The sequence below is a fragment of the Perognathus longimembris genome, chromosome 2, assembly GCF_023159225.1.
Source record: "Perognathus longimembris pacificus isolate PPM17 chromosome 2, ASM2315922v1, whole genome shotgun sequence".
NCBI classification, from domain to species: domain Eukaryota; kingdom Metazoa; phylum Chordata; class Mammalia; order Rodentia; family Heteromyidae; genus Perognathus; species Perognathus longimembris.
In genome coordinates this window covers 72,167,118-72,188,680 of record NC_063162.1, presented here as the reverse complement: position 1 = coordinate 72,188,680, position 21,563 = coordinate 72,167,118, and the positions used below count along the sequence as shown (strand labels likewise).

The 21,563-nt window shown below is 43.4% G+C and overlaps 1 protein-coding gene and 1 long non-coding RNA gene across 3 annotated transcripts in view; both read right to left on the bottom strand.

Annotated features, from left to right (window-relative positions):
• Positions 1-21,563, bottom strand: part of Elmo1 (engulfment and cell motility 1) — a 438,867-nt gene that overhangs the window by 161,380 nt on the left and 255,924 nt on the right. The window lies entirely within an intron of this gene.
• LOC125346704 lies at positions 8,199-11,244 on the bottom strand. The gene is made up of 3 exons (XR_007210010.1): positions 10,816-11,244; positions 10,072-10,073; positions 8,199-8,243 (listed from the first exon to the last, which is right to left on the bottom strand). It is a non-coding gene; the product is annotated as an uncharacterized LOC125346704 (long non-coding RNA).

Genomic DNA, 21,563 nt, shown 5'->3' with positions numbered 1-21,563 from the left:
GGAAAAAAAGCTGCTGCAGAATTAAAGAAGCCTGGGAATGGCTGTGAGCTTCCTAAGCAGATGGTGACGGACTGGAAATGACAACTGAGTGTGACAGATATCTCCAGAAGACACAGCCCTGATTCCACACAGACATGGGCCTGTTCTCCCCACCTACCACAGGGCCGAAGAAGGCCGGCTTCTCCCCAGGGGACCTGCCACAATGGCCACTGGGAGCCCAGCAAAATGAGGAGAAGTCACAAGCTCTGAGCACCAATTTCCACTGGCCCAGTGTCTAAATCTCAAAAAGGGGTTCCCCCCCCCTTTTTGGTAGTGCTGGGGTTTGAACACAGGGCCTTGCTCTTGCTAGCCAATAGTTCTACCACTTGAGACACGGTCAGTTTGCTTTGACTTATTTTCTAAATAGTCTCATGCTTTTGCTGAGACCAGTCTTGGACCAGGATCTTCCTACCTCTATCTCTCATGTAAATGGGATTACAGGTGTGTGCTACTACACTCGGCTTTAGTTTTTGAGATAGTCTCACTCATGTTTTGCTTAAGCTGGCCTCAAGTCATGGCAATCCTACAGTCAGACTCTGTGTCCTAATCTTGCCTATTTGTCTTCTACCTCCTGTGACCTGGGAGGTTTAGGCCACAGATCTGCCTGGGAAGGCCTCTGTGTCCTTTTTAAAAAAAAATGTTTTAAGACACAGGGCCTTGCTATTAGCCCTGACTTGTGATCCTCATGCCTCCATCTCCCAAGTGCTGAGATGAGCTCCCTTAATTCTTATGAGGAAAGTTGCTGCCTGAGTATTGTGAGATCCACCCCTACCTTGAGTTCTGAGGAACACAGACGGGAAATGGAAAGGTCAAACAAACTCCTTCCTCAATTAGAGATTTTTCCTTTTTTTTTTTTTTGGCCAGTCCTGGGCCTTGGACTCAGGGCCTGAGCACTGTCCCTGTCCTCTTCTTGCTCAAGGCTAGCACTCTGCCACTTGAGCCACAGCGCCCATTCTGGCCATTTTCCATATATGTGGTGCTGGGGAATCGAACCAAGAGCCTCATGTGTAGGAGGCAAGCACTCTTGCCACTAGGCCATATTCCCAGCCCGAGATTTTTCCTTTTAATATTACTCCAAGGTTAGTGCATGAGTCTGCTTGAGCTGTTGTAACAAAATACCATACACTGAGTGTTTTAAACAACAGGAATGTCTTTTATTCTCACAGCTTTGGAGGGTAAAAGTCCTAGACCATGCAGGCAGTATGGCTGGGTTTTGTGGAGGCTGTGTGATGGTTTGTAGCCGGCAGCCTTTTTGTGTATGTGAGGTGCTGGAACTCAGACCCTTACTAGTGCTAAGCAAGAACTATGATCCTCAGAGCTCTGAGCCTAGGTCCCAGGGAAGAGATGATACGGGACTGTTTATCCTCACACTGGCCCCTGGCAGTGGGCAAAACACTCAGGGTGCAGATGACTTGGGCAGGCATTGAGAATACTACCTCTCCTCCTTGCCCTACAAAATAGGAGGGAGAATTCACCAGCCCAGTTTGTCCCAAAGCTGGCACAACCTGGGCAGAAACTGGGGTACTGGGGAGCTTCTCCAGTTACCTCACTGTCATCCGGCAGCCCAGACTCAAAGCAGGGCTATCTGACCTCCACCGGACTGGAAAGCAGGAGCTCCAAGCCAGAGGCTCATTCTCTTCATGGGGACTGAGTCTTTGCCAGCCTGTGCCTCTCTTCCTATTCTTTGGACAACCAACCTTTAGACTCCATATGGCTGATTTAGATAAATAAAATCTGGGATTCTATTTACTTGTTGATATAAATTCATCTCCTCATTGTATGTGAACAATATCACGTCGGTTAAACCAAAGAAAACGGAGGCACCAATCCAAAACAATACACAAGTGGAATGAACTCTTTCCCTTTTCCACAGGACCCCATTTTCCTCAGGAAAGACGTTGCACTGCAGTGCTGTGGAGGAGAGGCAGACACAAGTGGAGACGTGCACACAGGCAGGACCTGCATGCCCGGCCTGCCAGTGCAATGTGAGCAGAAGAGGACCTGCACGTGAGGTGAGGGTTTAGCATCATCCTAACAAAATCACACACAGACACAGCACAGGAAGGGCACCCAGGGGCAACAAGAGGTGCCTGTCTAGAATGGCTGAGTGCCCAGGTGATATGCAGAAAGCACCTGCCAGTGAATCCCTGCTCCCACCCAAGGCACAACGTTGTGTACCTTGGAGCAAAAGCAGCCCGGCCCGGCCTGCACACCAGGCCACTTGTTGCCTAGTGCTGTGCTTCTCTGTCTGTGAGGAAGTAGCTGTTAAGCAGCTCAGCCACCATCTGGGTGGCAGCAAGAAATGCATCTCCTTCCTCTTATGCCTAGAGGATTCTACACCTCTAATGCTGTTTTGGACTAGGATGAGCGGGACCTGAGTTATTTTAATTTTATTATTTGTAGCATAGGGAGCAGGTAATATCAACAATCCGCACAGGAAATGGGGGGAGGGGGGAGCTCAGATCACCTTGTTTTCCTGAACTTGGTTATTTCTACAATCTCCAGAGAGGACCTGAAGTACATAAAGATTAATGTTGCCACTGCATGTGATCACCATGGGCTTAAACAACTGGAAGGCCGGGCTCCCCGGGGATGGCCTTGAAATACAAAGTTCTGCTTCAAGGAGGAAAGAGACCACCTCTGCCTACCCGGCTGCTTGGGGCTGGGCTCCAGGGAGGGGCTCCCCTGTGTGAGGCAGGAAGGCAGCTGGGACAAGGAGAGGCCTCTGAGGCCCATTTCAAACACCCATGTCTATTGAGTCATGTGGGTTCAGTTTTTCCATTAATATTTCCCAAGTACATCCCATTTTCTTCATCACACATGTGCTCATGGCTCAGCTCCCACGTCTCCTTGCCAGCAACTGTATTTGAGAGCTTGACTCTGACCCACTTTGCCTGGACATCTAAAGGCAACCCAGGGAACAGGAGAGAGACATGGGAAAGTATGAGTGAAGACATACAAGAGATCCATTTGTCACATGAGTCAGAACTAAGGACCTCCTGAAGTGACACCCACCTGTGCAGTAGCAGCCACAGCCAGCTGGGCTTGGGGAGCGGGGAGTCTGTTCTCAGAACACCCTGGGGACTGAAGGCACCACAGGCCAGCAGTTCCCTTGAAGTGACTCCAGAGTCTTTGGGCTCTTGACTGTACTTCTATCCATAAGGAAGGCACATAAATAATGGCATTTTTGGAAATAGTGTCCACAACATGTGTCATTGCTCTTTCTGGAAACCTGACAGCTCTATTTTATTCACGAGAGTTACCCATTCATGGGAACTTTGAATTTCATAATTGACTGTGCATTGTTCTCCAAAGGCTTATTCAGAGCTATATCTTGTTTTGTTAAAAACTCCAGATTGTAATTATGGAGCCATGCTGATAGCTGAGCCTTCCAAATAGACTATGGTGACAAAATGGTTATAAGTCTGTGTAAATAAAAACCAGTATGAATCAGAGAGGTGAACCTTGAAGTGATGGGCATGAATGCCATCACTGGCTGCTCTGGGCTGTCGATTTCAGTGCCAAGTGGGGCTCGTGTTTTGTTTAATATGCTTATACAGTGGAACACTGGGACAGTCGTAGTGTTCTCGTCCCTATGTGTGGCTCTGGATTCTGAACACAAGGGAAAAACTAAGGAACTCTAAATCGAGTTTTGGATTTGAGTCAATGTTACTATTAATAACAGTAACAGATGTAACGTGGTAGTATAAGATGCTAATAATTGGGGGAACACAAGAAATAGGGTATTTAAGATATCTCTATATGTCTTTGCATTTTTCTCTAAATTCAGCTATATTTTAAAAAGACACGGGGGATGAAGAGGAGGGGGGCTCAGGTGGTGGAGCACTAGCCTTTGAATGGAATGCATCACATCCTGAATTTAAATTCCAGGCCTAGAAGAAGAAGAAAAAAAAACCAACCAAACAATAACAACTACAACAAAAAAAAGACCCCAACTCTGCTAGGTGCTAGTGGCTCACGCCTGTAATGTTAGTTATTCTAGAGGCTGAGATATGTGGATGGCGATTCAAAGATAGCCTGGGAAGACAAATCCAAGAGACTCTAACCTCCGATTAACCAGCAAAAAGCCAGAAGTGGAGAGATTTTCCAGCCTTGAGCAAAAAAGCCAAGCAACAACAAGAGGCCCTGAGTTCAACGCGTGCACACACACATACCCATGCACACACAATTTTGGTGGTGGTACCACCAGAGTATAAATGTTCATATTATCTACTTCCTGCCCTAAAGCTATATAGCATGCTGTGATTATAGAATGAAACATTTTTATTCAGGTCACCACCTTTGAAAAGCCTTAAACACACATTTCCCCTTTGTCCACTGGCAATTCCCCTTTTCTTTCTTCTCTACTAAATTTGAGTAGAGCTGCAAAAAAAAAAAAATAGCACTTATATGAACTCAAGAGGAAGAAGCTTTATGTGTTTATGGATTTATGCATTGCCTCACACCATGAAGGAGCAAGAGAAAATGAAAGCAGCTAAAGACAGTATTTCTCCCAGATTCCCGAAACCGTGCAGTATTATGAAATAGTCCATGCTGCCAAGAACGCTGCACACAGAAGTAATGCCACCCAGTCCCACGGTGCCAAGAATGCTGTGCCCAGAGGGGCCGCTACCCCTTCCCTCATGTGAGGTAGACTCTCCTTGTGGCCCTGGTGACCTGTTCCCCATCCTGAGAGGCAGAGTCACTGCAACCTCCAGACTGCAGTGCCCAGAGAAGAATCTTTTGTAATGCACACCAAGCCGAGGCACACCATCACTCATCTGCCTTCAGCTTACTGCTTACTGAAAGCAAATGCACTAAGGGCCAGCTGGCCTTCCTCTATCCACCAACACCACAGTCTTTCAAACTGCCCAGAACCCAACTTCAACAGACCCACTCAGGATCACCTACTGAAAGAGGGAACGTTTCCACAAATATCAAATCAGATTTGCGGGAACAGAAGTCAGCCTGGCACAGATGACTCCACCAGTAACATCAAGCATCCCTCGTACTTTTCCATAAGCAACGTCAACATATGATTAGTATGGCGCCAACCTGAGAGGACAGCAAGGGCCCTGTTCCTCCTTCCTCCGCCCAGTGGCCCCCTGGAGAGGAGAATTACAGTATGGCACGGCCCCCCTGGAGGTGCCCTGTGGCTTGGGGCTGGGCAAGGAAAGAACCCCACTGGGATTGTGCTCATTAGAGCAGGCTTTTAAGCTTTATGTTGGGCTGCTTTATAACCCTTAATGGATCAAGTGGGTGAACAGAAATGATGAAAACAAACCAAAACAAAAACGAAATCAAAGGATGCGACAATCAAAGCGTGAAGGCAATGTCTGCCGTTCACCCTAATGCTCTGAAGCCCATGGCGGCCGCACCGTGGCCCTCACAGCAGATTGTGTTACATTGAGGAGATCTTTGAAAGAACAAGAGCATTTAGGGAGCAAAATAACAGCTGACACAAATGCATCCTCTGATTTATTATAAGGGAACCTGGGAAGGCAAAGCCATTCTAGCACAAACCACAAAGAGAAAACTTTCAAGATCTTTTTTAAGCTTATGTTAGATGCCCAGAACAACTTAGGATGTGTTCACTGATGAGACCAAAATTTCCTTGGGTTCATAGACAGATATCCACCCCCCCACCAAGTCACAGACAGAGATTCTGACACTGTCACAGACACAACCCCCTCCCCTGCCTAATAAGGCCATTATGACTGAGGATCAATCAAACATTGTGCTTTAAAAAAAATTAAGACTTCATCTTGGGCATTTGCTACTGATGCTAATTTAACTTGCAAAGGAGAAAGAGAAAAGAATTGAGCCATATAAGTACACATCTCTAGGGTCAGGGTTGTGGTTGTATATCCTTCTGTCCCCAGCCTATCAGCACTTCATCTGCAGTCCATGTTTATGGGATACAAATGACCTCCCATTTCATTTCTTAAGCCTATTTAACAAAATCGCTTGTTAAGTACAGAACTACACATTAGTCAGTGTTACCTTCCCCATGCAGCCCCTCTCTATCTACCTGATGTTTGCTACTCTGTGTGAGCCTTAAAACCTCCAGCCAAAAGAACTGAGCTGACAAAAGTGGTTCAGATATAAACAAGCATCATCGATTGGCCTCAGTGATGGTTGGGCCCACTTTAGCCCACTCAAGAGGCACAAGGAGAACAAATATTCAGTGGAGCACCTGCCGCTAGCTATATGCGAGTCATGTTATTCCTTATGGGATTAATACATCACAATTAAAAGCTTTCTGTCAATATGCAGATTCTCGTTGCTCCATGAGGGCAGTGTCCCTGGCTCAGTCATGGGGCCTGCTGCAGTTAAAGACCATGACTGGCATAACAAGTGGCCTCACTGCTTCTGTCTCCTCTGCCCTGCCCTGTTCAGCTTCTCACTGCTTTCCAGAAATTCTGTCAGTGTAATTCCTCTTGCTGTCATTTTGCAGTCTTTACCCAAGGCTTCTCATTTCATGCAAGGCCATGTTGGTTTAAAGAATCAATGTCTTAAGCCACCAAGAACTGTGTTTCATATTTATGAGATAAACCAAAAGCATACGGAAAAAATCCAATGTTTATATCTACTCTGCGGCCTCATCAAACCCTTCAAACAGTCAACCTCAAGCAGATTCCCACCACATCCAGTATTTATTCGCTGTCAACTCCACCTTTGCAGAATCCATGAGTAGATAGCATCAGGTCTGGAAGTGATGAGAACTTAAATTGCTGAAGATAGCAACCAGATGTATGAATATGACATTTCACCCACTGCAGCGCCCTCTCCAATCTCTTCAGTCACCCATCAGAAACAAGTCCTGACTTAAGGGAAGGTTTGATGGAAGGATGCAATCTGTGCAGCCCCAAACTGTAGTATGGGGCAGATGAACAAGACTGGGGAGAAACCTGCATTGGTGCAGGGCAGCAATAAGGAACAAGCCAACCTCAGCCTGTCAGGACGCCCGAAAACGCTATGCCTGATTTCAGCACCAAGGAGAGCGCCCAGCCCACACACTTGTTATCTGAGGCTCTCCAACTCTGCAGTCCAGAAGCCTGGTTGTGTCAGCAGTGCTCAACAAATCAGCTGACAAACAACCCAGCATTTCGCTCTTCTGTCTTCGGAGACAACCGGATCAAAAAGCACAACCCTAAGAATCTGCATTTCCAGACATGGAGGAAATACATTTGGTTTTCGAGAAGTGAGTAGGTATTCATAAGAGTAAAAGGAAATGATAACTTTAACAGTATTGACTCAATCGGTCATGCAGTTTGGAAGAAACCACAGGACAGTGGCTCAAAACTGTGCAGGACATTTTTATTTATTTTAACACAAAACAAAAACTGTTGTCTGCTTTACTAAAAAACCTCACAAAGGTCCTAGTTTATACTCTAGAGCAATATGCATTAGGCTATGCATCCTAGAAATCTTGCTAATCCTGGAAATAACTGGAGAAAGACCTATCACATTTCATTCCATTGATTGTCTTTGTATGAGCTCACTGCCCTCTTCCTGAGTTGGTTTTTCATAGAGGGTTTAAGTGCCCAGGAAGAGGCCTAGCATCCCAGGCACAGATCAGCATGTTTCTCAGGGGACCGCTCACTCCTTCTGTGGACCTGGGAACTATTTCTGGAGTGTAACCCAGTCATTTAACAGTCATTTACCACACGCATGATTGAGAATACTGCCTACTGCAAGTGCCCAGGTCCTTTTAGCCACAGCCTCTCCAGTTCTATAATTGTGCAAATGACTTAAAAATCTAAGCATCGGGTTCTATCCAAGTTGAGCTGATCTTGATCTTGGTCTCATGGTTTCGTCTAGGAGGACATTACAAATAATTAATTATGAGCTCCATGTGGTGGTGGCTATATCCCAGCTACTCATGATGCAAATACTGGGAGGACCATGGTTTAAGACCAGCCCAGAGGGAGTATTAGTAAGAAGCTGGGTATGGTGGCACATATCTGTCACCCAGCTACATGGGGAGTCAGATATAGGAGAAATAGAGTCTAAGTCTGGTCTCAAGCAGAAATGTGGGATGGATCTAACAATAATTCAAAGAAAAAAAAGGGCTGGGGTCTGGGAGTGTGGCTTAGTGGAAGAGTGCTTGCCTAGCAAGCATGAAGCCCTGGGTTTGATTCCTCAGTACCACATAAACAGAAAAAAAACAGAAGTGGTGCTGTGGCTCAAGTGGTAGAGTGCTAACCTTCAGCAAAAGAAACTCAGGGACAGTTCCTAGTCCCTGAGTTCAAGCCCAGGACTGTCAAAAAAAGAGCTAGAAGCATGGATCAAGTGATAGAGCACCTTTTTCACATGAGCAAGCCCAGATTTCAAACCTCAGCACTATAAAAATATTCTCTTAGTTTGATGTATGCTTAAAAGTCTGAGGAGAGAGGTTTGTATGACTATATTTAGATTATGGATTCAAATCTTGAAAACATGGCCAACAAGAGACCCATACTCCTGTCTGAGAAATGGATCCAAGAACTTCTCACAATTAGGATATCATGTTAGACTCTAGATATATGAGCACTTGATTTGTCACATTGCTATTGCTGACAAGAAAGAAGATAATTTGAGGTAAAATTTAAAGGTAATGAACCAAACAGGCCTCTGCATGTTTGTTACCTTCTCTGATGAATAACACAAGCCAGAATCTTTCAGTAATACACTTAAAATTTTGTCAGGGATATAGTTTTAAGAATTGGCTTTTAAAGACCAAGAAGAAAACTTACCCTCAATCTATAACTGCTTAGTGCAACATTTCTTAAGACATATCTTCTGTTTTTAAATATCTGGGAAGGGAACTGCTTATGGAACCAAGAATGACATTGCAAGAAGGGACAGGAAGTTTACTGTGACAAAGTTAGCATGCAAATTTTTAAGGACACTTTTGCTTTGGTATTGGTGACACCAGGTAAAATGTGCTAATATTTTATCAAGTACTCTACATAGAGGCCTTAGTAGACAATATGAAAGGAAATAAAAAACAGCATTTTAAATAATTCTAACTCAAGGGAGATTTAAGAGCCTGTGTTTATTCAATATGTATAGTGTAGCCGAGGGATTTGCTTAATCTATACCATGTGTTATTTTGGGATCCTAGGATTTCAATGTTTTTAATGGGGCCCTAGGTGCTAGGATTCCTGCATGAAATGACCATGTTGGCAATGAAAATGGGCCATCCAACATCGCTGAGCCCAAAGAAAGACTCCATGTGCAAAGGAGAAAGACAATCTACATACATACACCAATTGGCTTTTCTTTCATTTTTAAAAATGATTTGCAACATTCTCAAGGATGCAATACAGTAAAAAAGAAAAGTGTGTGTGTGTGTGTGTGTGTGTCTGTGTCTGTGTGTGTCTGTGTGTAGTTAGGTTTTTGTCCTAATACAGACTAGCATTAAGACTGAGATCTAGGACAAGTTTATAACCAGAGGCTCTGGTGCAACACTGACAATCATTTTATTGCCTCCTGAATAAAGAACGTGCATGCCTATCAGTAGTTCCAAAGAAGACAACACTATATTACAGTCCCCACTTTCTGGCATCTCACCCACCTCCCCTGCAAACCTGCACAAAACAATTTCAATTTCCATTGGCCATAATGTGAAACAGAGGAGCTTCTCTGATCCAAACATCTTTCAACCATTCAGGTACGTATTAGCATATGTATTACATTTCTCCTCCCAGCACAGATGCTACTGCTTACAAACAATAGAGCTAAGCATATTCTGTCACCCAGGAAACCTATTTTCAAGGAACTTAACACTTTACTTCCCCAGGATGCCAGTGTCTCCCTGTCAGCCATGTCAAAATGTAGATACCACTCAGCCCACAACATAAACACTGAACATTAAAGTGAATGAGCAAGCGCCTTCTGTGACCAGTGGATGGTGATAGAGAAATGATATCAAGAAACAGAAGGCTGGAATGCCTGTCTACAGAAAAATAAAAGTCAAAACTAGAAGCAGCAGAGTATACTGTGAAGAGAACAGGCTTTGCTGAGTTGGGTGTTTGCTATCTCTACAGCTCAGTAGCTTGTGATTTGGGCAGGTTACCTCCCTTCTCAGAGCCTCCATTCCTTCCTCATTTGGTAATGGAAACTACAAGCAGGAGCCAAACAGGGATTCCTGGGCCCACGACCACTCAGATTTCGGGATTTTAGGATTTCAGGAATACCTTGGAGGGTACCATCAAAATGTCTGCAGTTAAGACCCCTAGCTGCCTACAACTCCTACGTTAAGTCTATCAAGAACCAAGAAAATATGGCCTGCAAAAATCCCCTTGTGGGGTAAATGAGGGTCCATCCTCACAGAGAATGGTGTTCACTGGTTCTGTGTACTGCGTTCGGAGGCTAGAAGTTTCTTGGGGAATGCATGTACACACCACATCTGTATTCAAGTTCCCTATGTGTGGGAAGACTCAGAACTGGGCCATAGCACTCAGCTGAGTGGTGCCAATTCTAGGGGCACCGTTCTCCCCATTCTTTATGTGCATCATGTACTCTAGGGATGGGCCAGCCAACCATGATCCTTCTAAGGGAGCTGTTCTACTCAATTCTCAGGAGAAAGAGCCACCCTTGATTTCCATATTTAATCCATTGAAATGATGATGATTTAGAATTGACCTTAACCTTAATTTATAACAAGCTAACCACAAAAAAATTAGCAAGTATTGGTGCTTCAGGAAATGTAAAACATCATCTGAACACAGAAAGAATTTTAAAATTACAATAGCTTGCAGGGGGGGGGGGGAGAGTGCTAGCCTTGACCAAAAAGAAGCCAGGGACAGTGCTCAGGCCCTGAGTTCAAGCCCCAGGACTGGCAAACAAAAAATTACAATAGCTTGGTTTTCTTCAGTAATATTTCAAGAAGATTTTAGTTCTAATAAAAGTTGTGGCTAAGTTCTTACACTTACGGAGAAAGGTGATTTATAAACAGGAGTTATTTTTATTGGCTATAGATCTTTAGCCAATTCTTTACAAGGTCACTGTACCTAGGAGAGAAGAAATACAATGATTATAAAGCATCAAGAGTCAACATTTCTTCTAAGTGACTTCCTTGGCAGAGGCCCTGGGAAAGGTCTGCTTTCCTCGAATTGGTTCACAATGAGGTCAATGAGTGTGGGCGTGGCTTCATCAGAATTCCTACCATATCCATTTTGCCTGGACCAAACACAGCTCTATACAACAACTTGAACCAAATCACAGTCCTTTAGAACCATTTTTTTTTTTTGCGGGGGGGCAGTGTTGGGCCTTGGACTCAGGGGCCTGAGCACTGTGCCTGGCTTCTTTTTGCTCAGGGCTAGTACTCTGCCACTTGAGCCACAGCACCACTTCTGGCCGTTTTCTATATATGTGGTGCTGGGGAATCGAAGCCAGGGCTTCATGTATATGAGGCAAACACTCTTACCACTAGACCCTATTCCCAGCCCATCACGGTCCATTAGAATGGAGTATCCATACCTATTATAAAACAAAACAAAATATTCCTACCACAGTGTAACTTGGTTTAATATGTCAGTTTTTAAAGAAGAGGAGGAAGATGATGTGGGAGAGATGAGGAGAGAGGGGAAGTGAGGAAGAAAGGAATGGGAGGAAAGGAGAGAGATGGAAGAGAGAAGGAGAGATGGAAAAATGGGGGTAAAGGGAGAGAGATGGGGAGAAAGACACAGAGGGAGAGATGCTGAGTTCAAATATCACCCACAAGGCCACATCCCAGTGACATAACTTCTTCCCACTAAGTCCCCCAAATTGCGTTCCAATTGTATCGCGAGCTAGGGACAATTCTGTGTGGGCCTACTGGTCTTCTAGCAGGTCTTCAATCTGGACTCCCACAGACTCCTCAACACTAAGATCAAGTCTTCCTGCTCCCTTGATTTGATTCTCTGGCTTGCTTTCATGGAAGTGTTAAGTTCTCTCCTCCAGGATATATCCCTCAAGTCAAAGGAATAGAGCTATTTTTTTTAACTGTGTTTAAGTCTCTGACTCTTGTGAGAAAGTTTTAGCTTGCTTCTTACAGTTTATTTGTTGTTTTTAAATTCTTACGTCAGAAACCTAAGTAGGGAGGTACCAGGTGGCAATTGCTGTCTGTTTGTCCCTCCCTCCCTCCCTCAGCCTTCCCCTCCCTTTTTCCCACCCTCTATCCTAGAGGGAGCACCTACCTACACTATCTTGCCATATGGAAGTGTGGCACAGCCACCAGAAGGCAGCAGGGAAGGAAGTGAGGGAGAGGAAGGAATCCTGCAAGCTCTCTGAGACAACCAGAGGACTAGAGGGGACACAACTGTGTGCACCCCGAGAGGGGATCACTTCACTTCCCAGGGCTCCGTGTGGAGCAGGATTTCACCCTTTCACAGAATCTTAACTCCAGGACCCCTGGGGGAAACCACAGAATCAGGACTACCTCAAGGTCTGGGAACTAGCTGAGGAAGTCTAGAGTTAGCAGATGATCTCATCCATACCCAGTAAAGATGTCTGAGATGGATGGAACTAATGTTGGGACCATATTTTTTCCTTTCATAGAGGAGACCCAAGAAAGGATGGAGAAGGATGGTGGGAGAGGAGGTGGGAGAGGGTTACACCCCTACCCTTGCAGGAGTGCCTGCCAGAAAGGATCCAGACCTCACCCTGCAGGGGCCCGGTTTGTGTCTGTCCTTGTAGGCATCTTCCTTTGTTCCCATCCACCTGCAGCAATGGTACCCAGGTCACACTAACACTGACAGCTGTCAGAGCTGAACCACCACAGGTGGCCAGTCATGGCTCTGAACCTGCCCTGCAGCCCTTCCTTTAGGAATCATTTCTTCCTCTTTCTCCTCTCCCAGATGGGCAATTCTGAGCCCCTGGATACTCAGGAAGAAGCAAATGGCTTTGCTGCTCAAGTCCATGGGTGCCACGGTGGGAATTCTGAATGATGGGTGCCAAAAAGTCATAACCCTTCTTGGTTACTTGTCAAGAACAATGACTAAAATGATTTCAAACCAGGACTGTCAAATTAGGGCTAATGAATCCGCTTTTGAGGTGCAATATAATATTATAAAAGTCAGAGGGCTTCTTGCAAAAAAATTAGTAATATGTGCTTCTAGTATATAGTATTTTATTTCTTCTTAATGAGCTGTTCTATTTTCCTCTTTCATTATATGGTAGAAACCATTTCTGTGTTTCAGTTTTTCAGTAGGAACTGCCAGCAAAAGTGTCTTGCAGAGCCAAAGAAAATGATCCACTATTATGTTAATCATTAGGAATTATTTCTAACTGGCAAGGAGATGAAAAGTGCAGCTCCCACTTAGGGAAATGTGGCTTTGTGATCACATGTGGGAGGCCTCAGACAGCACAGCTCAGCTCTGGGCAGGTCTCTCTTTTCTTCTTTATTATTCTTTTCCTCCTTCAAATGTTTCCACCGGAGACCCCATGGCACAGAGCAATAATGGGACCGTGCCTTTCATTTCCTCATTAGTTCCCAGTGGCTGTGAATTACCCATCTGGGCTGGGAATGGAGAGAGGGGAAGCAAGGATAAATAAATGACTTGCTCAAGGGCAAGAACCAACTGACACATTGGCCACCTGTTGGCATTTTAGTCAAGATAGTCATCCGTTTTAGATGTTGCTCTGATACCCTGGCAAGGAGAGGATGGAAAAAAGAAAGACACCTGTAAGGAAAGGCAGCATTGAGAAACTGCTGTGGATTCAACCTGTGCCTTAGTGTTGTGCATGTTTGTAGTTGCTTTGACCTTCAAAACAGATCTGTGAGGAATGAACTATAATCTGTGCAGATGAAAGTGAAGAGAGTTTAAATGAAGTAGCTTGTCAGGTGTTGCGGAAACATCAAAAAGTGAGTACCTAACCACTTAAGCTTAGTGCTGAGAGCAGCACCTGTGTGTGTGCACGCACGTGTGTAAAATAATGGGACCTGAACTCAGGGCCTTGCACTCTTGCTCAGCTTTTTCCCCTCATGGCTTCTCCCTCCCTCACTTCCTCAATTTTTCTATGATCACCATAAAAACACAGATTTTGAGTTAGTAGAGAATAGGGTAATAAATCTTCAAAAGAGTAGAGTCAGTAAAAGGATGATGTCATAAGCTGACAGAATTATATACTGATTTGAATGTAACCCCACTCCCCCAAAAACAAATCTAATGTGTTGGAAAATTAACTCCTAATGCAATCATATTGTAAGGTGGGAGTTTTAAGTGATGAGGAGGTGGTTAATGCCATCATCTAGAAGTGGGTTACTTATTATGAGAGGGAGTGGGTTGTTGTGAGTTCTGGTAAATGGACAATTCTAGCCTCATACTCTCTCTGTCTTGCTTCTCTTGCCTTCTCTTGCACTTTCATCTTCCACCATGAGAGGAAGAAACATGGAGGACCTTGTCAGATGCTGTGTCATGCTCTTGGACTTGCCAAACTACGAGCCAAACATTCTGCTCTTTATAACCACCCTATTTCAGGTATTATGTTCTAACAGCGGAGAAAGGATGGAGGGAGCTGTATGATCCGCTGCTTTGTACTGTGATAATGGCTTATTTTTAACTAAAAAAGTACACACTGAGTAAATTATAGTCAAATGAATCTATTGAAAAATTTCAATAGTCAAGGGACATTCTCTGTGACTGAAACACTTAGATGAATTACGCAGCTAACATGTGTTCATAATACTTTGCATCCCAGATCATCTGTGGCTTCATATAACCCAAATGTGCACGTAAACAAGACAAAGAGTCACGCTGAGGGTGACCAGGACGGAAATGAAGCCTGGCTGAGTCCTATTTCATTTTATGGGAAGTGCACAGCATTCGACCTGCAGCATCCTCGCTGACATAGCAGCATCCTGTAATTACCTCTAAAGGCCACTTGATTTGATAATATATGCAGCACCACGTGTAATTTACATAATGTCTGACAATTACCATTAATATGCAGATGGGAGGTTATAATGATGCGGCCCAGTGCTCCTCTGGCAGTTGCATTCTGCGGGTACAGGGTGCTATCTTACCTGAATGGCCTTTCCTTAAAATTCAGGAAAGAAGTCACTCAGGGAAATGAAAAAGAAACATGACCAAGCACAACGTTTTAAATTTGCACATCACTTACCACTGCACACAAAGTCCCGTGAAGCTCAATAGATAGTATGAAGATGGGTGTTTTTCCTCTCGAACTTTCTGTCTGGGTCTCTGATGTTTGGCTGTCTGTGAATACCACAGCTGAAGGTGGAAGGATGTTTTTACACTCCTGTCCTCTGAATATGTAACTAACATGAAAATAGTTTACCAGGTGGATACTACTACAATATAAAACACCCTGTAAAATTAGATCCTCTTTTCCTTTCCTGGAAAATAATTGATCTTAAATAAAAAGAGAGAAGGAAAAGAGAAATAGGGAAAAGATGGAAATACTTAGATCACTAGGGACTCACTATAGATGTCTTTAATAGCATATATGCCAGCAAAGTCAGTAAGTGTTCCCATAGAAAATTCAGCTTGCCTCCTGGACAAGCTTGTAAATCAAATTATGAAAACAAATTCCACTTCAAGCGTAAAGAAACAAGATCCTGAAGCTAAAGAAACTAGTGAGGTAGAGCTTTGTATTAATGAAGTAGCAAAAGTCTCTTAGACATGAGGTCCAGGAAAAATCACATTTGCATTAGCAACACACTCCTGGCTAGTGTTCAGAAAGCCAAAGTACTCCTTCCACTGCTACCACCTGACCCAACAACAGAATAGTGTGAAATAGCCCTGACGTTCCAGAGGGACTAACTGGGAAATAATAGATACAGTTCCTCTACTCATCATTTCACCCACCTAGGAAGAACAGAGCAATGACACACCCAACAGAAATTACTATTAATTGTAAATGCCAGGTCTGTTTGGTTTCAATGAAGGACCAAGAGGGAAAATGGGCAGAGTTCTAGAAGCAACGTGAAAGTCAAAGCTTTCAGATTGATAAGTTCAAACTTGAAGAGTCTGATTACATTACCCAAGGAGGGCTGCAGACTGCATTTCAAATCGAGCATTTGGTCAGTGACTGAACTTTGATGTATATTAGCCCAATTGGGATACATTCATTATGCCAAGACTCATTTGCAGGTCCAACAAGGAATGTAAATCTTTAAAATTACTTTTGATTAAGGACCCAAAACACAGTATTTGAACACTGTAGATGTTTTCCTTCCCTAACAAATTTGGCAAATAAGTACAGTAAAATGGCAAAAGTGCCCCCACTACCAGCAATATTTTTTAAAAGGTAAATGATAAGTAATTAATTTACTTGCAGTACTGAGGAGTGAATCCATGGTCTGGAACATTCTAGGCAGACACACCAACATTTGAGCTACGTCCCTAGCCCATAAATGTCTGCCAGCCTGCCTGCTTGCCTGCCTGCCTGCCTGCCTAAAATAAATGTATCTTTTTTTTGGGGGGGGGGGCAGTCCTTGGGCTTGAACTCAGGGCCTGAGCACTGTCCCTGGCTTCTTTTTGTTCAAGGCTAATACTCTACCACTTGAGCCACACAGCCACGGCTTTTTCTATATATGTGCTGAGGAATTGAACCCAGGGCTTCATGTATGCGAGGCAAGCCCTCTACCACTAGGCCATATTCCCAACCCCAGTAAATGTATCTTAAAAGAGCAAAATGTGTATCTAAGCAATGTTAGGGACAAAATCCATTTTGTACAAGTTTCATTTCTGAAGTAAACTTTGTCAGGATTTAAAGCTCATCTCACAAAACTCAAGATTTGGGTCCTCATTAGACCCTCAATGATGGGTTGTGAGGAAAGTCCCTGCAGCACCTGAACACCCATGGTTATAACCCAGACATTCTTGTGCAGATGAGCTTCTTTGAAAGGCACACAGTGCATCATCAAGATGAAAGTCAGTACCTACACTATCCCTGTATCTTATCTGAGTATACTGGAAACCGTGTATACTGGTATTAGAACTAGGATATTGAAAGGGAATACCAAAATCAAGAGACATAGGGTAAAAAAAGACAAACAACCTCAAAAGCAATACTTGCAAAACTATTTGGTGTAAATGAACTTAACAACTCATGGGGGGGGGGGGGAAAGGGGGAGGGGGAGGGGGGGAATGAGGGACGAGGTAATAAACAGTATAAGAAATGTATCCAATGCCTAACGTATGAAACTGTAACCTCTCTGTACATCAGTTTGATAATAAAAACTTAAAAAAAAAAAAGATGCAAGTCAGCCAGGAAGAACTTCTGCCCTGAGTATCTTTTAAGGTCTGTCAGGTCCAGTGGCTTACATCTGTAATCTTAGCTACCGCAAAAGCTGAGACAATCACAATTCAAAGCTAGCCCAGGTAGGGAAGTCCATGAGACTATTATCTTCAATTAAACACCAAAAAAACAGAAGTGGAAGTGTGGAACAAATGGTAGAGCACCAGCTCTGAGCCCAAAAACTAAAGGGAAAGCACCTAGGCTCTGAGCTCAAGCCCAGTACTAGCCTAAAAAATAAATCGAACAAACAAGAACAACAATTAAACAAACAAACAGAAGCTTGTCAAGTGCTGAGATATGATAAAGAACACTGTAGCTAAGCACACGTAACTCAAAGATGGACAGAAACACTAATATAAGTATGGTTTATTAGGATGTTACTGATTTACCTTTCATACTTTACTTTCTAATTTCTATTGTGCAGGGTATCTGTTTCATTACCAGAAAGGGGAAAAAAAAAAAGAGAGCTATGTACAAGGGGGAAAAAAAAGGCAAAAGGGGGATAATTTCAGAAACAACTTCAGACTATTAAAAAACTGAGCCATTTTTGCTTCAAAGTTATCTCAATTAACTTTATAATCACAAAATTAACAAACCAGAAATAGAAACTGGTAGTCTGGAACATCTTGAAAACTCCTTTTTTTTTTTTTTAAAGGCAGAAATCTCCTTGTTATTAGCACTGCAAATGTGGGGAAAAAAAAGTTTGCTGGAATTGAAGGTTATGCGGCTGATAAATGTATTCCTGTAGCCTCTCCTTGGACTGAATTCATTCTCCAATCTCAGAAGGAAGGATGAACTGAAATATGAACTCCAGACAGGACATGTTCACTCATAAATAAAACAGCCCAAGGTCTTTGATGAGAATCCCGGTTTCCACATTATGGAGGGACTCAGAAGCTTGAAGGTCTGCCACAAGTGCGAGGCTACCAGTGAGCAGCCGCCCGCCACCTGGCCTGGAGTGGATCCTAATGAAGGTCCCCACTCTACTTGGCCACAAAGGACACTTTGCATAACCTCTCTATCCCAGCCAGTGCTTGGGAAAGAGAGATGCTGTAACCAGCTTCCTGGAGGTAAGAATCTCATGGACTTTTCTACCCAGCTTTGAATCTCGGTCCTCAGATCTCAGCTTTCTGTATAGTTAGGATCACAGGCCCAGCCCCTAGTCCCCAGCCTCCAGCAAAAGCCACTTTTGGAAAAAACATTCTTGAACTTCCCCTAGGAAATAGTACCTTACCTACTATTCGTAACTAATTGTTTGTGACAATTTGCCATGCCATGTGATAATGTCACAGGAGAAAGTGACAACTGGAGGTGGTAACTGTTGCCAATATTTACGTCCAGGATGTAGCCACACCTATTTTTCACTGACCTTGATGGCATACCTGAGGCTCCTTCCATTTACACAGAAGACCCTTACCCCTATCTTGAGTGAAACATAAAGAACATCAATTTCCCCAAGAACAAGCTTTTGAGACACCAGTAGCTCAGAAATCGTTGTAATAGACAATTCTTTAACTTCATGAAGCTCATGACACAGGGAGCTGTTGTTTTATTTCCTGCTGTAATGAGACCCAGCATGTTTAGCAAAGGGAAGTGGTGATCCTTGTTCTAGTGCAGATAGATTGAGAGGTTTCTAGAAAACTGTACTTCAGGGAGCTGGGACCCATAAGCCATGATCAGGTCTGAATCTTGGGTTGTGATCTAATCTACGGTTTACCAAATTATTTGAAAGCTATTGCTCTTAAATATCAAGGTGACTAGCACAAATGAATTATAAGACAGAAGTTGAGATTGTAGTAACAATTGCACATCTGAACCGTAACAGTGTGCTAGGCATCAGTGGCTTGCATCTATAATCCTGGCTACTCAGGAGGCTCAGATCTATAGACTAATTTGAAGCCAGTGCAGGTAGAGAAAAAAACAAAACACACATGAGGCCAGCAAAAAACTGGAAGTGGAGGCATGGTTCAAGTGGGAGAGTGTCAGCCATGAGTGAAAAGGCCCAGAGAGAGGTCAAGGCCCTAAGTTCAAGCCTCAGGTCTGGAACACATACAATTAGTAATAATAACGATAATGATAATAATAATAATAATAATATGTGTGCTTAACCTCATTTCAAAATGACTAGTGAGCTGCTTGTCCCGAATGCCTGGTTTCCCCTCTCCTCCAGAGAACTGGACTCTTAACAGTCCTGCAGAACGTCTCCTCCCAGACTCCGTGGCTTGAGTGCATCTCAGTCTCAGTGCTGCCCATCCAGTGGCACTGCCTAGAAGCTGTCAATTCTACTTCCTGGGTTCCAGGAGTCTCTCTCTTTCTTCCCTACTGCATTCAATTGGGCAGAGAAGGGATCTAAAAAAAAGCTGGGCTCACAATGGAGCTACTAAGAAGGGGAAGGACCCATTTCTAGATCCAAACTAGTGGAAATAGAAAGCTAATCGTCAGACAGAGGGAGTAAACCCAGACCCCATTCCGTCACCTTCAAGCTCCTGCACCCACAAGCAAGGAGAATTTCCACAGAGGACCTGAAAGCTTTTCCTAACAGCTGCAGACATGAAATGAAGAAATTCCCTAGAAGAATTTTCAACTTGTGCCCAAAATGAATCGTTCACTGGAGCTATAATTTCTAATGTCTCACATCTCATAACATTTCCCCAAATTTAAATTTATCTCATTTTTAGTTGAAAGCATGAGAGAATTATTTAAGATGGAGCCTGCTCCAATTTTATACTAACGGAAAATGAGAAAATGGATCTAAGATTTAGTAATCAGCTTGGCTAGAGTATTCCGACTGTGGTAAAAAACCTATGAATTGAGAGAATTAGGGAGATAACTGTGTGTTACATTCTACTTTTCTTCCTCTTACTAGTGTAAGTTGAAATTTCTCTTATGTGGAGTTACCTCAACTTTATCCCCCACTCCCCCTTTTTTAAACTCAGGGACCAGGCATTATTCCTGAGCTTTTCTGCTCAAGGCTAGCCCTCTACCACTTTGAGTCACATCCCCACTTCTCATTTTCTGGTGATTAATTGGAGAGAAGAGTCTCATGGACTTTCCTGCCTGGGCTGGCTTTGAATTGCAGTCCTCAGATCTTAGCCTCCTGAGTAGCTAGAATTACAGGCATGAGCCAATGGTGCCTGGCAATTTTACTCTTATTGACTGAGAACATGAGTTCATTCGTGTATGCCCCATGTTTATTTATATTCTAAACCATAGATGTGCTTGAAAATGTGAAATTCATTAGTAGTTAGAGGCAACTGGACATGGAATGGTTGGTAAAGGCAGAGAAAATCAGATTATATTCCAATAAAATTTAATGGACTCCCATCTGGCTAAACTTCTGTATTAAAGTAAAAGCAAATTTCTTTTCCTACTTTATCCTATCAGGACATGGAAGGTATCCCTCCCTAGGGCTGAGGGGTCAGTGGTTATTGGGGTGCAGAAGGGGACAGGGGACCCCATCTTTTACTTCCCATGCTATAGCCCTCTTGGAGGAAAGAAGATTCCTTGCAGCTTTGTCCTTCCTTCTGCAGCTGCAAGAACCCTCTATATCTTACCAGTGTGATGAACAAATTTGAGGCAGAACTGCAGAAATCACATGAAATCACAGCCTCCTGCCTTCCTTGTTTCCTCTACATGCTTATTGGAGGTCTAAGACCTTTAAAAAGTACTAAGCCATCCACTTGATCAGTTCATTTAAAAGATCACAGACTCTTGATATCTTCCAGAATGTGTGAACAGTATATGTGTGGATTATACTTAGAACATGTGTTTGAGTACCAACTAAGGGCAACAACTGTAAATCAGAAATGACGATTAGCAAACAAATTGGATTAACTCTCTCTGTGCTCATTTCTGATCACTACTTTTCTTTCAAAAGCACCAGTACTGGGACTTGAACTCAGGGCTTTATGCTCTTGTTTGTGCTTTTTCCATTTTAAATAAAAAAGAGCCTAAGGTTTCTACAAATTTAATACCAACTAAACTAAATAGGCTTTCAGTAAGTCAACAAAGAGAAGACCAACTACCAAAAATTGTCCTGTAACACACTGATGGTGTTTTCTAAAATCCATGTGCTAGAAACTTGGTGCTATCCTGATGGCTAAGGTAAGGCCCTGAGAGGTGACTAGATGAGGTCTGAAGTCTGGGCCCTATGGTGACACTGGTGGTTTTATAAGCCAATAAGGAACATGACAATAATTACATGATCCAGTTCCAACTTACCTTACTCAGTTAAATCTAATCTAATACCTAAAATAAGGCATGGGTCAAGTCAATATGCAATAAATGCT